Raw genomic sequence first — 15,253 nt, forward strand, 5'->3', positions numbered from 1 at the left:
ATTTCCAACTGGAGATACATTAACCTGACAAACTGTGACATTAGCATTTAAAATGATAAAGAGTTGTGTCTCACTGAACACGAAATAAAAACTTAGGATTCTCAATGTATTTGAGAGATCTGGAACGAGTCTTGTATGTCCAGTATCTCCGATGCGCATATTAAAGTGTTTATTTGTTGAATCAATGTTCTAATTGTACAGATGACTTCGAAAATTCTTCTTCCATCGGCGAGCCAGGCAGGAGCATTAAATCCTGGAGGATTGGTGGTTCAGAGCGGGCTCATGGTTGGTACGAGCTCACAGATCAGAAAAGGTGAGAGATGGTGATATTTGTGGGTGAGTGTGTGCTGCCAGCTTTCTGTGTGCCTTGTTCTTTGTTTGGAAAGGTTAACATGCTTCAAACAAGAATTTATGTTCGATATATTTGAGTTTTATGTTCAAGGGTACAAGTGTGGAATTAAAAGGTATTGTTGGAGTCCCGAAAAGTCCTGATCAGGCAAAAGGATCCATTTTTTTGATGGCTACGCTGGCACTTTCGGTGTTTGCCTGGATACTTGGAATCTAGATTGGCATTTTCGATGCAGACTTGAATGGAGCGTTGTACAATAGAAGTTGGAAGTTGAGATAGGGTGTTTCAATAGTGAGAGGTGAGAATAGGGTGTTTCACAGAGGTGAGTATACAGCATTGTCCAACAGAGGTTGGAAATTGAGAAATAGTTTTTTGGGGTTATAATTGTGCTTCCAGCTTGGGATTGAGGTTTGAACAGATGAAAATTTGTGTATTGTTTGTCTAAGAGCTCTTGTATAATTAGTTGTATCCTGTCTGTATTTGTATCTGCATAAGTTGTATGTGCATTGCAAAGTGGACTCAGTTTTTGTTTTGTTTTTTCCCTCTCACTAAGTTTGTGAAGATGGGGAATCGCCTTGGGAAAGTAACTCATAAAATGGTACCTGAGGAGGAGGATATTGGGACCATACTCTGTGCTGAGCATTGGTGCTGCTGAAGCAGTCTCCTTGGTTATTGGGCACAATCATTGACGAGTTGCCACTCCGGCACAGTATACCAGCGTGCTGGCACTCATTTCGCCGACCTTGGAAGGAAGACAGGTCGAGTTAACCCCACCTGCTATTAATTCAACAGCTGAGCAGGATTTGAATTCAGGACCCTTGGATTCAAAGCCCATCACACAAACCATTAAGGCAACACCAGGCACGCACCTGAGAAAGGTACACCAATTCGGTATACGTTTGAAAAATATGGAGCAGAATCAATATGTGATGTTGATAAAAGAGGAGAATGGTAAATGAGGTGAATTGGAAAGTATTTATGATGTGGGATTCAGAAAGCAGGAAAAGGGGGAGAAAATCCAAATTGGAAGGGTTCCGTGTCAAATTTGCCTCAGTACGAGACGTGAGACAGGGAAATGCCCTGAGGGTTGTGGAATTAAAATGAATAAATAAGGTTCAAAGATATAAAGTGTTGAAGCTGGAGATATTATTTGACCTTGTTTGGCCTTGAGTGCATGCAAGGCTGACATGGGAAGATAATTTCTCAGCCGTCAAAAGGGGGGAAAAAAAATCAATAATAATGTGAATATGGTGTCGGCTGGTTAGATCTTCGAGGTTCTGGTAAATGTGAATCTGTGCAAATCCGTGCAGTCAGTGCGAGTAATTAGTGCACTGGTGGATTAGCACGTTGGTACTCCCTGCAGGTAGAGAAGGAGTGGTTTGTTCTGTGTGCTCACAGGGGATTGTGGAAAACTCTCGAATGCAAGCCCTTGTAATAAAACAGCACTCATGGAAAGGAAAGATTGTTTCCAGCTATGAGTAGAGCTTTAAGAACAAGAGAATGTTTCATAATGCAAGGATGATAGGGCTGGTAAACAGAGTAAATAGGGGTGAGAGGTAACATATAGAAGATAAATGGCATATACGAATCGCACATTCCTGGGTTATGAAATGAAATAAAATGCAACATGCATTGACATTTCGTTTTAATCTCAGAAAAAGCTTGAAGGCAGAATTGACCTTCAATTCAGGATTCCCACTGTGGACAAGAAGTCGTGAGTGAGTTTTTAGTCTATTAGGATTTTTCTTTAAACTCCGAAGAAATGTCGTGCAACTGATATCGTTTATAAAGTAACAGGGTGATTTAATAGCCACGAGTCAAACGTTACGTGGTCACCTTGGTAACACTGAGATTGATGATGATGCTGCGACACTGGTTTAAAAAGCCCAATTAAATAAAGTAAATTTGTAATGTCTACATAATACATATGCGATTGGTAGTTTAAAAAAATGGGATGTTTTATTTGAATGCTACAAGTAGGTTGGTTTACAGTGGACAATTGAGGACAGAATCTTTCATTAAATTAATGTTGGTCAGGAAATAAAAATATGTGATGGATTGTGGAGTTATTGATGCTGCCATGATTTTGGGAAGGTAAATGTAGCCAACATAGTGTGTGCTATTATGTAATTAGGTTGGCCAAGGTTGCGAACTCCACCTACTGTGATATCTGCACACTGAATATTTACACTGATTTCCCATTTCCACCAATACACACTCATTTAAAGTGAGACGTTGTTGAACGCGTCAGTGATGGGTACCCTGCTAGTCATGCCTAAAACATTCCACACGAGTTGTCACACCGATGGTGAAAATTTCATCCCAGTCTGACAAGCAGTTATGGAAAAAACATTAAACTTCTGTGCAGACAAACAAACGAAAAATCGTGCTTAGACCTTAGTCACATTTGCCACGGCAGCCGTGGGGTCTCCAAAATCTACGACCACTTGCAATTATACGGCGGCCGCAGTATTTCCACTGTCATACAATGTAGCAGTCACATATGTATTTATTTTTCGGGGAGCCGCACGGCGTATTTACAAATTGTGGAGACTGAAAACGTGGGGGTGCCGTACAGTCTTTGATTTGATGTCGCACGGTGACCTTAGGGCGTTCCTGCGGCGACCATAGAATTTTCAAGGCAGACGCAAGCTGCCCGCAAGGCGACCGCAGGGGGGCCCTAAGCCAAATGTGCGGCCAGATGGACGGTAACGAATGCGTTAATTTTTTAAATTTTCTTTACCAGTTCTTTTTTTTCGGCTTGTCAAATTGCTACGGCAAACGTAGAAATAAAAAAGTTATAACTCCGCGTTATAATTCCATGGCGACCTTACGACCTGTAAAATATAGCCAAACGGCATAGGGCCACCCTGAGGCCACCGCAGAAACTCTGCGGCCGCCGCATGTTTCTGTCAATTCAAAGGGCGTATGGCCACCATATCCTCGCCGTAGAGCAAATGTGACTTTGGCCTTAGCACGACACTTGGCGAATTAGTTGACCTTTCCGTGTGGTGGTCCAAGCTGTAATGTCATGGAATGTGTGGTGTTTATTTGTTCGTACATTAATAAAATGACGCGACGTCACAAATAACAATTATCAGGCGCGCGTTGTCATGGTAACGGCAGCAGATTGAAAATTTTCACAACTCATTTAAAGCCACCATGTGACATTCAACAACTTATCATCGGCGCTTGTTGCCTTCATTCTGATCGTAGAAAATATTTGAAAATACCTAAGAACATCGCTTTTCAACCAGCTTTACGATCCCGTTATCAGGTTTGAAATATGTTGTAAAACAAAAATATGTATTTTATATGTGTGTTTTTCATGTTTTGGGTGACCCTGACCTTGACCTTGGGTCAATTTCGAACAAACTTTGTACACATGTTAATATTAAATGCATAAATAGACAGTATAAGTTTCAATATAATAAGTGCAAAACTGTTTGAGAAATAGCCATGTGTAATTCACAAAATTCCCCATTGGTTTATAATGGGCGATAATATAAAGTGATGGAGAATCCAGATCTTGATATTGAACATCACCAAAAGTCACATATCTTTTTGCACTGTGGATTTCTATCAGCTGTTAAAATTTCATCCAAATCGGTTAAGAATTGTGACCTGCAGAATGAATATAAATTTTTTTAAATCACGCCAATAGCTAAAAACTTTGACGTCATTCGCTTGCGAAAACTGTGCATAATTTGTACTAACATGCATCTTAAAACATTTAGATATTCCATTGAGGTTTGTTTTGGCGTAAATCGGAAGTCGCTATGACTTCCGGTTACTGAATTATGTTCAAAAATGTTTTTTCACGTTGTGTGACGTCACGTCGTGACGTTTAGTCCAATTAAGACGCAGTTTGGGCACGGAGCGTCTCAGATGGATTGTCTATCAGGTGTAAAAAATTAAGAACGACTGGTCCAGCCGTTTGGACTGCAGACGACTGGACAAATAAACAAACCAACAAACGGAGCAGACCAACATACTTGACAAAATCGAAGATTTCGCCAAGTAACAAATGAAATTGCTTGTTGAGCAAGGAATTGCTGGAATAACTTTGTCATCTCTCCAAGATCTCTGAAAAAACAAAAACTTGGAGTTTGATCTTTCAAGGTCACCAGATTTGCCTTGTATTATATTTTGTCATAAAATCTTCTTCTTTCGGCTGTTCCCATTAAGGGTCGCCACAGCGGATCATCCGTAAGATCCGCATAGTGATTTGGCACATGTTTTACGCCGGATGCCCTTCCTGACGCAACCCTGGTCGCCTCTTACGACACAGGGATCCTATATTTTGTCATAAAATTGTCATTTTAAATGTTCGTGTTGATGTTACCTTTATATTCCAAATAATTATTTATTATGTGTTATTAGTATTGTGGAAAATTTTCGGCCATATTGGCCTGTACTTGAATGTCGATGGCAAATCTCAATATATACTGTTTGAAATCTCTCTTACCATTAGGTCTGCACTAATTCATCAATTCATCGAAAGCCTCTGGCGTGGCAGTGATATGCCCGTAAGCATTACCATTACCAAGTGTAGATCTTTGTTATTGAGTGAAGCATATTTAAACACAGACACATGCAGCCTCATGTTTATGGTTTGGTATACCTTGACAAGGGTACCTTAATGTCGATAGCAAATCTCAATATATACTGTTTGAAATCTCTCTTAACATGAGTTCTACACTTATTCATCAAAAGCCTCTGGCATGGCAGTCATATGCCCCTCAGCATTACTATTACCCAGTGTAGATCTTTGTTGTTGAGTTTGGTTTTGTTATACCTTGACAAGGGTGCAATCGCTATGGCTGCTATGGAAATCAAAATGAAAGAAATAAAACACTTAGGCCATGGGCCAGATATGGCCCACATGCACCCCCCCCCACAACCCTTCAACCCCATATTTTTCTGAAGCCTTAGGGTCCCCTGAGCATGAATTCAACTGGGACTCACTATCAATTTTGCAACCATATCTGACGGTACCCTCAAAATGTTAACTTTTCATCAGTTTCACACATGAAAAACCCCCTGACTGATAAGATCTATGCTACATGCATTTACGTATCAATATTTATTTCCAGGTGACGTGTTCTGATTGAAGTGACATGATGGAAGAGCCACCAGCAAAACGAAAACATACAAGTAGCGAACCTCCTGTAGTTCCTGTGTGCATAGTTCATATCAAGGGTTTGAAATATGGTGAATTGCACTTGCTGTCAGAAGATAAGGATGGAGAAAAGAAACTGGCCAAACTGCAGGAGGTGAAACAAATGCGACTGGCACAACCTCCATCATCTTGCCACATGATGAAGGAAGCATGTGACCTGATCCCTGATGTGATAGGAGAGCATCATGGCTTTCACGGGCAGTGTAAAAACGTTTCACAATGAACCTTGACAGGCTTAAACGCACTGCAAGTTCATCACAGACCACAAATGTTACACAACAGCGCATGAGCCGCAGAAGTTCAAGTGACAAGATAATATTCAACCCTGACTGTATTTTATGTGGTTCAGAGAATCGGAAAAAGATTAAAGTTAAAGGTCGCTGGACTAGCCAGGGCCTCAGCCAGTTTGAATATGATGGATAGAAGTCAGTGCTTGAGATGGCAGAGAAGAAAACTGAATATAAACTTCTAACAAGAATCAGGGGGCATGATCTCTTTGCTTGTGAAGCGAAATACCACAAGAACTGTTGCATGCAATACATGCAGAAAGCAGAGAAATGGCAAAGTACAAATCAAGAAGCAAAAATTTATCACATAAATTTAGAAGCAGCTCATAAGAAGGCATTTGAAGCTGTATGTAAGATTGTACAGAAGGATGTATTGTTGCGGAAATGGCCCTTAGTGTGTTATAAAATAAAGGATTAGCCCAGATTCCCCCTTAAATGCATGTTTAGACAGGTTGTTCGGTAATTGGATGTTACATGTGTGTCGGGAGGTGTAGCCAGCTGTCCAGTGTTCATACAGTGGTGGTGGACCGGGAGGCGCCTTGCTTATTTTTCCTTCTCCTCTCCGAACTAGCCCCGCTCAGCGCTCTGAGAGTGTCAGTCGGCGAGACGTGTCGGCAGCCAATTGGCGGAGGGCAGCTGCAATCTCAAGCGATGGACCAATCACGGGTCCGCGGGGGAGTGTCCAAAGGTGCGCGCCCCAAAAAGGAAAGGGTGGAACTGCCTGAGTGTGGAGCCACGATCTGCTGTACAAGTGTGAAACTGCCTGAGCGTCGAGTCGGGCGATCGGCAGTAAGAGGAACTGCATGAGGGAAGTCGGGCGATCGGCAGTAAGAGGAACTGCATGAGGGTTTTTGTGATCGGCTTTGGTAAGAAGAGCGAGCCCCAGGAAGGCAGGAGGAACTGCATGAGGGGAGTCGGTGATCGACTTTTATGAGGAGGTCATCGACAGGTTCATCCGGAGGCCAGTGACGGAGCCTCTGACTGTCCCTACTCACTGCACGGCTCGACACGTCTTGTAATCCCGTCGATCCGCCTGCGGAGCCCAACACCCCGATTTGGCCTAATCTGGTGAGCAGGCCAGGCCTGTATTTGTATGCTGAACCTTGTGAAAAGCCAGTTGGAGCATACCGTGGATCTTCCGCTCTTGTGCCGTCGACCTTACGAGGGCTGAATGCGCTGACGCTGGTGCACAAGAGGTGCCGGGAGAAGGAGTACGAGCGCCATTTTGCCACGCTGCAAGCTCGAGCTGGGTGCTCGAATCCATTGATATCGTCTTGTCACGAGCCGCATTCGTGCCGTTGACACTTTCCCCTCATCCATGAGGCATCACCAAGTACTCTGTGTGTTGTCTGCATGTTGTCTATATGTTGTCTAAGGTTTATCTTGCTAGGGTTCCCTTCGAAACCTGTAATCCATAGCTCCCGAGTTAAGAGCGGGTTATAGATTAATTATAATGTTCATGAATGTTTTGCTTGTGTCGTGTTCCCTGGTGTGTCCCCAATAAATCTGTCTGATTCATATGAAAGTTGCCGCTTTGAGTTTATTCGTGCCATGCTGAGGAACAATTCGCTCAATTTGTATTTAAAACCAAAATGGTTACGGACTTGCAGACGGATACGGACTCGGTCTCTGACAAACCCAGTCTGTAACCGGGGTCTATTTCCTCAACTGGCAAGGCACAGGTGTATTTTGGTATCGTGATCTGAGGCGCGTATCCCGAGACCTGTGCCGAGCCAGCCGGCGTTATAACCCCGGAGACGGCGGTGCTGTTAAGTGACGCTGAATCGTCAACATTTGGTTGTCAAGAGTAGGGTGCGAATTCCGCCACTGCCGAATCCATAACAGCATTACAAAATCTGAAAAAATTGTAGCTGTCTGATTTGAGAAAAATATACATTGACATCCTAGATGTTGATGATCATCATCCTAGATGATGACACCGTAATCCAGACTATATGATGCCACAAGCTTAAACACAAACTTGAAAGTCATGAACCATTTAAAGACAAGCTATCATTCTGTGACATGGGAAAGTTCCAATCATACATTTTGTTCAGCTCAGATATCGATACCCATACAGCAGTGAAGCATGCCTTCGAGTTGGCATCAATGGATATGATTGAGACCACAGGTACATAATTACAACAGTCCATTTTAGATGGTTTCTCAAAGGCACTAGATCCTAAATGGCCACCAAGTCCCTCTGATCTAATGGCACTGGAAGATGTCATCCCAGATGTTCTCCAACAGCTCCTGTGCTACATTTTTACTGGAAAGGCAACACCCACTACCCCTCGAATCCAGAGACTTGTTCAATCCATAGGGCAAGACATTTGTCGTGCTGCTACCAATGGATCTTGGAAACTCTCAAAACATATCCTTGTGCGTGTTTCTCTATGACATCTTTACAGGAATGAGAAGCTCGTGACTTTTTTGAACAGGTTGGGCCATTGTGAGAGTTATTCATTTACGCTGGAACTGGAGACAGCACTAGCAGAGGCAGTGATGCAGTCATCAACACAGCTATCCAGTCAGATCATCAGGTCACCATCTGGGCTCGCTGTATTCCACTCGGAATTTGACAACTTTGATTTACTAATAAATGATCTCACAGGTAAAGGGTCAGTCCATACTGCCCACGGAAACATGCTTCAAGAAGTTGATGGCGATGATGTTGAAAACTGCCCAGAGATGCCTTCTCAAGAGAAGGGTAAAAGGTGGTCTCTACATCTGACAGACACAGTTATACTTCCTGACTGCTATATCACCAAAAGACAAAGTCCCAAGCTGAAAGTTAATCAGATACTTTATCCAGGTTCTGGAGAAGCAATGGAGCACTCAACTAAAGTGAAAATGCTTTGGATGATCATTAGGATGTTGACAAAGAACAAACCATAGGTTCCTGGCTGGTCAGGTTTCATCTCAGAGACAGGCGAGACTCCTACAAAGCTGACAACAATAGATTATTATCCAGTCATTAACCATCCCATAACGGAGTACGAAACTGTACAAGAATGGTTGCGTGCTGCTGAAGAGGCCACCAGAGAAGTTGGACAGCCTTATGTCATTACTACATTTGACTTGGGACTTTGCATGAAGGCCTACCCATTAGTATGGAACTCAGCAGACAAGTATGAGAGCCACATAATTCTAATTGGCACATTCCACCTGGTATGCGCTTATATGAAGATGATTGCCAAAAAGATGGCTGGGTCTGGGTTAGCAGATGTTCTCCGAGAAGCAGGACTAATCAATGGAGAATCTTTGGGTGGTGTGATGTCCGGCAAGCACGACGACAGAGCCCTACATTGTCACCAGATAATGTTGCAATGTCTTGAAAGATTGCTTATAGAGGAATACCTCAAAGATAAAAGCGCTGATGATCTGCGACTCATTCGTATAAACGAGCTCTGTGCCAGGCAAAGTCGTCTTGTGCCTTCAGGGAATGTGGACATGGATAACTTACCACCTTGTAAGCGAGCTCTTACCCAGCACATTCGGAGAGTAAACCATCAAATACGGATTTGGAAGACCGCGCATATTCTACAACCACAGATTCCGAAGGCTAGTCAGGGACATGGTTGGGAGGAAAAGGATGGTAACCTTGATCCTCTATGGTATGAAGGAGATGTCCTCCCACGGCAACTGCCTGACATTGCTGAAGTCACACCTGACGACACTGACTCTGATCAGGATTCAGATATGGATGCATTTGATGATATAGGGCAGGCATTGCAGAGTGATGATGACAACGACAATGAATATTATGTGTAATCCATGCACAATGACATTTTGTGGACATGGCAAAATAAGTTTCAATTGTTTTTCTAAAATAAACTTAGAATTTATATTCTTTATGTGAAGTAAGGAATATTTTCTCAGTCTTACGTCTTACTGGTGACTACATGTTGGGTGTTGCAACAGTGATGTACTTATGTTTAAGAAGTAATACCTGGTACATCTTTAGTTGGTGTGGGACAATTTTGATATGGATAGAAAGGTAGTAAAATTAGTGATATCATAGAAATATTTATTTGTTTGGGTCAGGTAAAATAAGCATGAATATACGTTATTATTTCAGATATCTGAGTTGAATCTGAGTTGTCAAAAGGAAAGGTGAGGTACTCCTCTTCATCACTACTTGGGACAAACATAATGCTATTAAATTGGAAAGATGACTCTATTTTGAAAATCTGCATGTGATAATCTTTCATTTGATATATAATTTGTTAATATTAATGCTTATTGGGCAACTGCAGAGACCTTATCAGTCAGGGGATTTTTTATGTGCAAAACTGAGGAAAAGTTGACATTTTGAGGGGACCGTCAGATATGGTTGGAAATGGATAGTGAGTCCCAGTTTATTGACTGTTACCAATTGGAATTATGCTCAGGGGACCCGAAGGCTTCAGAAAAATATGAGGTCGAAGGGTTGTGGGGGGTGGGGGGGGGGTGCACGTGGACCATATCTGGCCCATGGCCTAACTTAATATGGTACATTATATTAATATTGTGTACAATGTAATACATCAAAATATTCAAAGAGCCTCGTGGAAACAGTTTCAATACATTCAATTACATCATATTCATATCGCTGGTATAATAATAATAACATACTACTTTGTCATTTGTTGCATCATTCATTTTACATCTTTCATTTATAATATCAAGTGAAATTTGAGTTTATAACCAACAATAAATTAACTATTCAATTCCAAACTTAACACATCAGTAGCCAGTGCCATTGCCTATATGGGTGCAAAACTGGTGAACAAATCTGCACAATTGTGGAGACTGTCAAACTTTTTTAAAATCTGAAAATTTGCATTTGTTTATCATTAGGGAAATTTATTGCCATGGCAACTGGAAGTGTCTGAATCAAATTTCATCATTTTTGGCATATAATAGGACACTCATACCAAGATATCACATGCCAAATTGGAAGTCAATCGTGATCGAAATGATGTTTTTATCGCAATTTGGAATTGTTGACCCGACCCCCCTGACATTCGACCCTGACCGCGAAGAAGGGTGTTGGTGTGACACCCCAATGAGACATGGTTGGATGCAGTATTGGAAGTTTTACATTTTGAATTTGGTTTGAAGTCGATACGACCATTTTATCGGACGTTATTGCGAAAATAAGAACTTCGGTTTTTCGGTGACCTTGACCTTGACCTTTGACCTAGATTCACCAAAAACGACAAGTGTCTAAGTTGGATCATGTCCGACGTCTCTACCCAGTTTGGTCATGATCGCTGCAACGGTGTGGCTGCTACAGGGTAAACAAACACGCAAACAAACAGACAGACACAGACACGCAGAATGACACACATAACCAAACAACATAATTGCCGAAATCCGAAGGATTCCAGCAATTAACAAGCAAAACAAAAAGATGTTGTGCAGAGCATGATACTTGCAAAATCCACAAAACAAATTTGACCTCAAAAATAATTGGTGGTTGAATTCAATGACCAAATATGCAACTCCTCTTAAAACTTCAAGTGAATCAGATGAAAATTGATAATTTTAGAAAATTGGCTGATGTTGACCTTTTGGCCGTTGTGGCCTTCCAAAATATTGGTGGTTGAATTCATTGACCTGAAATATAAAGCCTCTTCAAATTTCAAGTCAATCGGATGAAAATTGAGGATTTTAGAAATCCCACCAAAGTTGTTGACCTTTGGCCTGTATTGACCTTTTCACCTTTTGATGTCAAAGCAATAGGCTTCTTTCGTTGGACAAATTTTACCTGGTGGTAGAGTTTTATGAAGATCGGTTTAAAATTGTGGTCTGTAGGCGACAAACGGTCAAACAAGAAGAAGTCGTCGTGCAAAGTACGTTACTTGCAAAATCCATGAAACAAATTTGACATAAAAAATAAGTCGTGGTTGAATTCAATGACCAAATATGCAACTCCTCTTCAAATATCAAGAGAATCGGATGAAAATTGACAATTGTAGAAATTTGGCCTTTGTTGAAATTTTGGCCAAAGTGGACCTCCAAAATAATTGGTGGTTTAATTCAGTGATCTGAAATATATATCCTCTTCAAATTTCAAGTCAATGGGATGAAAAGTGAGGATTGTAGAAATACCACCTTAGTTGTTGACCTTGGGCCTATGTTGACCATTTGGTTGATGTCGACGTCAAAAATAATTGGCTGGTTGAATTCATTAACATAAAATATAAATCCTCTTCAAATCACATGTCAATCGGATGAAAATTGAGGAATTTAGAAATCTCACCGAAGTTGTTGACCTTTGACCAATGTTGACCTTTTGACCTCAAAAACAAAAGGCTTCTTCCTTATTACAAACTCCACCATGTCGTAAAGTTTCGTGAAGATCGGTTTAAAATTGTGACCTGTCAGCGATCGACACACAAACAAACAAACAGACAGAATAACAAAATCGACGAACCAATACACTTGAAAAATCTTCGATTTTGCAACGAACAAACAGACAGAAAGGCGTGAAAACATAACCTCCTTCACCTTCGGTGGCAGAGGTAAAGAGGACAAAACCTCAAAAAAAGAAGAACAAAAACCTCAAAAACAGTTCTGGACTCACTTAAGATCCTCCAAGTTGATGATGTTATTCATGTCTCTTAGGACAGGCCCAGACTTGGTGCTCAGTTGGCAGGATCTCAAACTGTGAAGAAATAAAAACAAAAAAGAAGTGAAACAACGAACATTCATTGAAAGTTGCAGATAAATTAGTTATGTTGGAAGGTTCCTGGGTTCCAGGTTTAGAAATAATAAAATACAGCAATTCCTCGCACAACAGTGTTTCACCCACCACAATTTCATTATTAAGCGGCTAATGAACTTCGGAACATTTTTTCATACAGCGTGGAAATTTTCTTTAACATGCGTGTGTTACGGTGCGTTTGCAGACCAATATCAAATACGCAGCAACCCTCAGCCTCCAGTTCTTTGTCAGCCATCTAAGTGTGTGCGTGCATCGAAACCTTCATGGAACTTATCGCGTAATATCTTATATTATGCATCCTTTGACACAATGACTGATAAGGGATGAAAAAGCGATACTGGTACTTCTGTGCCGAAGAAACAATAGAAAGTGATATCATTAAAGGTGAAGTTAAAAGTGATCGAGGGAATATACGAAAGGTGACCGAGCAGTAGACATTGGCCAAGTGCTTGGACTTAGGGAATCCACCTGATTAAAGATTCACGCAATGCAGACAAAATCAAAACGAGTGCTTCGTCTTTTTTGTTTGCATACATTGTCGAGGCTCTTATGAGAGCGAACACACAACACACAGCAAGTGGGGCATGAGACAAGAAGGGTGGGAGAGGGGGGGAACAAAACAGTGGGGAACAGAGACTTCTTTTCCAATGAGTGGTTGCTGAGAGCTAGAAATGAGATTTGTTACCTGCCTATTCCGTGAGCATCAGCTGCGGCTAGATGGACATGTGGCTCGTTTTCCTGACACTGATCCTGCTCACCAGATTCTCTCAGCAAGGGAGCCTCACGATTGGAGGCCAATGGGCCGACCACGTGCCTCATGGTGGCAGCAGGTTGATCAGCATCTCAAGGAGATGGGGATCGGCCAGGCATTCCCTGGGGGATGGCCAGCTGAAGGCCCCTGGAGTACCGGTGGAAAATGGACACAGCGACGTGCTGCTTAGGTGAATGCTCACATGCCTGACCTGACCTCTGCATCCCATCTGTGGTTTTCGACTTTTTTTTTCCATACTCTTTAATATTGTTACGAATTCTGGCCTGCCCGGCGTGTGATCGGCCGCGTAACTCGAATCGCGACCGCGTCGTCCACCGGAACGGACAATTCAGTCGTGACCTTCCTGGAACTACCGCCAGGAGCCAGTCACGGGTGGGGGTTTAACCTCACCACGATCGTGCCAATTGCCCACCCACGCAGGATAGGGTTGCTCGCCAAATTCGACCTACCTAAGTAACTGTGCGAGTAGTCGACCGGGCGATAGTACCTCGCGGCAGGTCGGCCGAGGACACGAACCGCTTAAGCGGTCCGTTCCGTGCTACAGTGATAAACGAGCGGTGTTATCGCCGACCTCGACGGATCAGATTATCTTCTTTACCTGGGTGTTCAAAACCCACTACTAATTTATTTCGCGATTCAAGATGGCACTTTCAATGGGGAAAGAGACGACGAACGGGATACATTTCACACAAGGACATTTATTACAAAACACATATTGCACACACAACACAAGCAAGGAATCATGCAATATACAAGCACATAGAAGCAAAAGCAATACCACCGACTACGAGCAATGTACAGTCACTTACACAGGTCTAACTTATAGGGACACAGCGCCACAGCAGTCATACAAAACAAAAGGAAAGACCCCCTCATAGGCAAGGGGGTAGACGGGGTTTGTAAACCTTTATGGTCGTGGGCCGTGGGTGACCGAATAGGCCCGCGAGACCGTGATGGTTACCTGCCCCCTCGAGGGGCGACGGTCGGCGAGCCCTCTCCGGCACTCTCCTCTCGTGCGCGCCTCGACCCGGGACCACTGCTCGCAACCCTCACGACTTGGCGCCCAGAGGGAGAGACGAGCCTTCAACGATCCAGAGCCCGACGAGTCCAAACACGACGTCCCAAGCAGGAGACAGGAAGAATCCAACGCGATGATCCAGGCAGGAGAGAGGAAGAATCCAACGCGATGATCCAGGCAGGAGAGAGGAAGAATCCAACGCGATGATCCAGGCAGGAGCGAGGAGAGCTCAAACACGACGTCCACCAAGAGAGCGAGCCCGCACGCGGTCCACCCTATATAGCGTGGGGCTCCGCCCCTTCGCTCCACCCCCTTTTTGGCTCCGCCTCTCCTCTAGCCCTTTCAAGAAGCTCCTCGAAAAGGGGCGTTTCCTCCTCATGGCCGCCTCACACCCCGTATCCATCAATCGCCAGCGAGCTCTCGCAGCCTCTCCCGTCAGCCCCGGCACCACAAAAAAGGCGGGAAAACTCACGCGCCATTGTAGGCCTTTCATGGGGGCTTCGTTTGAAGTCTTCGGACGGTCCAAATAAGGATAGAACAGAAAAACGGATATCTCAAAGCGCCACAGCCCGGTGAATCACACGAAATCCCTTTAAACAACGGTGGGGAACTATCTGAACATACACTTAGCGTCATATCTGATCTAAGGACCCTTTATGGTGTATTGCGAATTTCCACAGCCGTAGCAATATATTCAAATGAAACTTGTTACATGGCTTATGATAGGTTCCAGAAAAAGTTTGAGTCTCAGGGTGTTCGTTAATTTTTCACAGAGTTTTGCCTGTTTTTAAACTTAGAAAATCTCATATTAAACATTGGTCAGTGTTCAGCTTCTCTGATTCCTCCCCACTGCTTTACACCCATTGGCTGAACATCTGGCCTGACTCCACCCCTATAAAATCACGTGGCACCATTCCATGAAACAGCACA

At 43.0% G+C, this 15,253-nt stretch overlaps 1 pseudogene across 1 annotated transcript in view; it reads right to left on the reverse strand.

The window, feature by feature from the left end:
- LOC147033681 (NACHT, LRR and PYD domains-containing protein 12-like) overlaps positions 1-15,253 on the reverse strand; it is a 154,157-nt pseudogene that overhangs the window by 52,951 nt on the left and 85,953 nt on the right. The window contains exon 10 of the transcript XR_015055599.1: positions 12,393-12,473. The product of XR_015055599.1 is annotated as an NACHT, LRR and PYD domains-containing protein 12-like (transcript). The remainder of the gene's footprint in view (positions 1-12,392; positions 12,474-15,253) is intronic.

The sequence above is a fragment of the Eptatretus burgeri genome, chromosome 2 (genome assembly GCF_056783735.1).
Source record: "Eptatretus burgeri isolate ZD-2024b chromosome 2, Ebu_testis_v1, whole genome shotgun sequence".
In the NCBI taxonomy this organism is placed as follows: domain Eukaryota; kingdom Metazoa; phylum Chordata; class Myxini; order Myxiniformes; family Myxinidae; genus Eptatretus; species Eptatretus burgeri.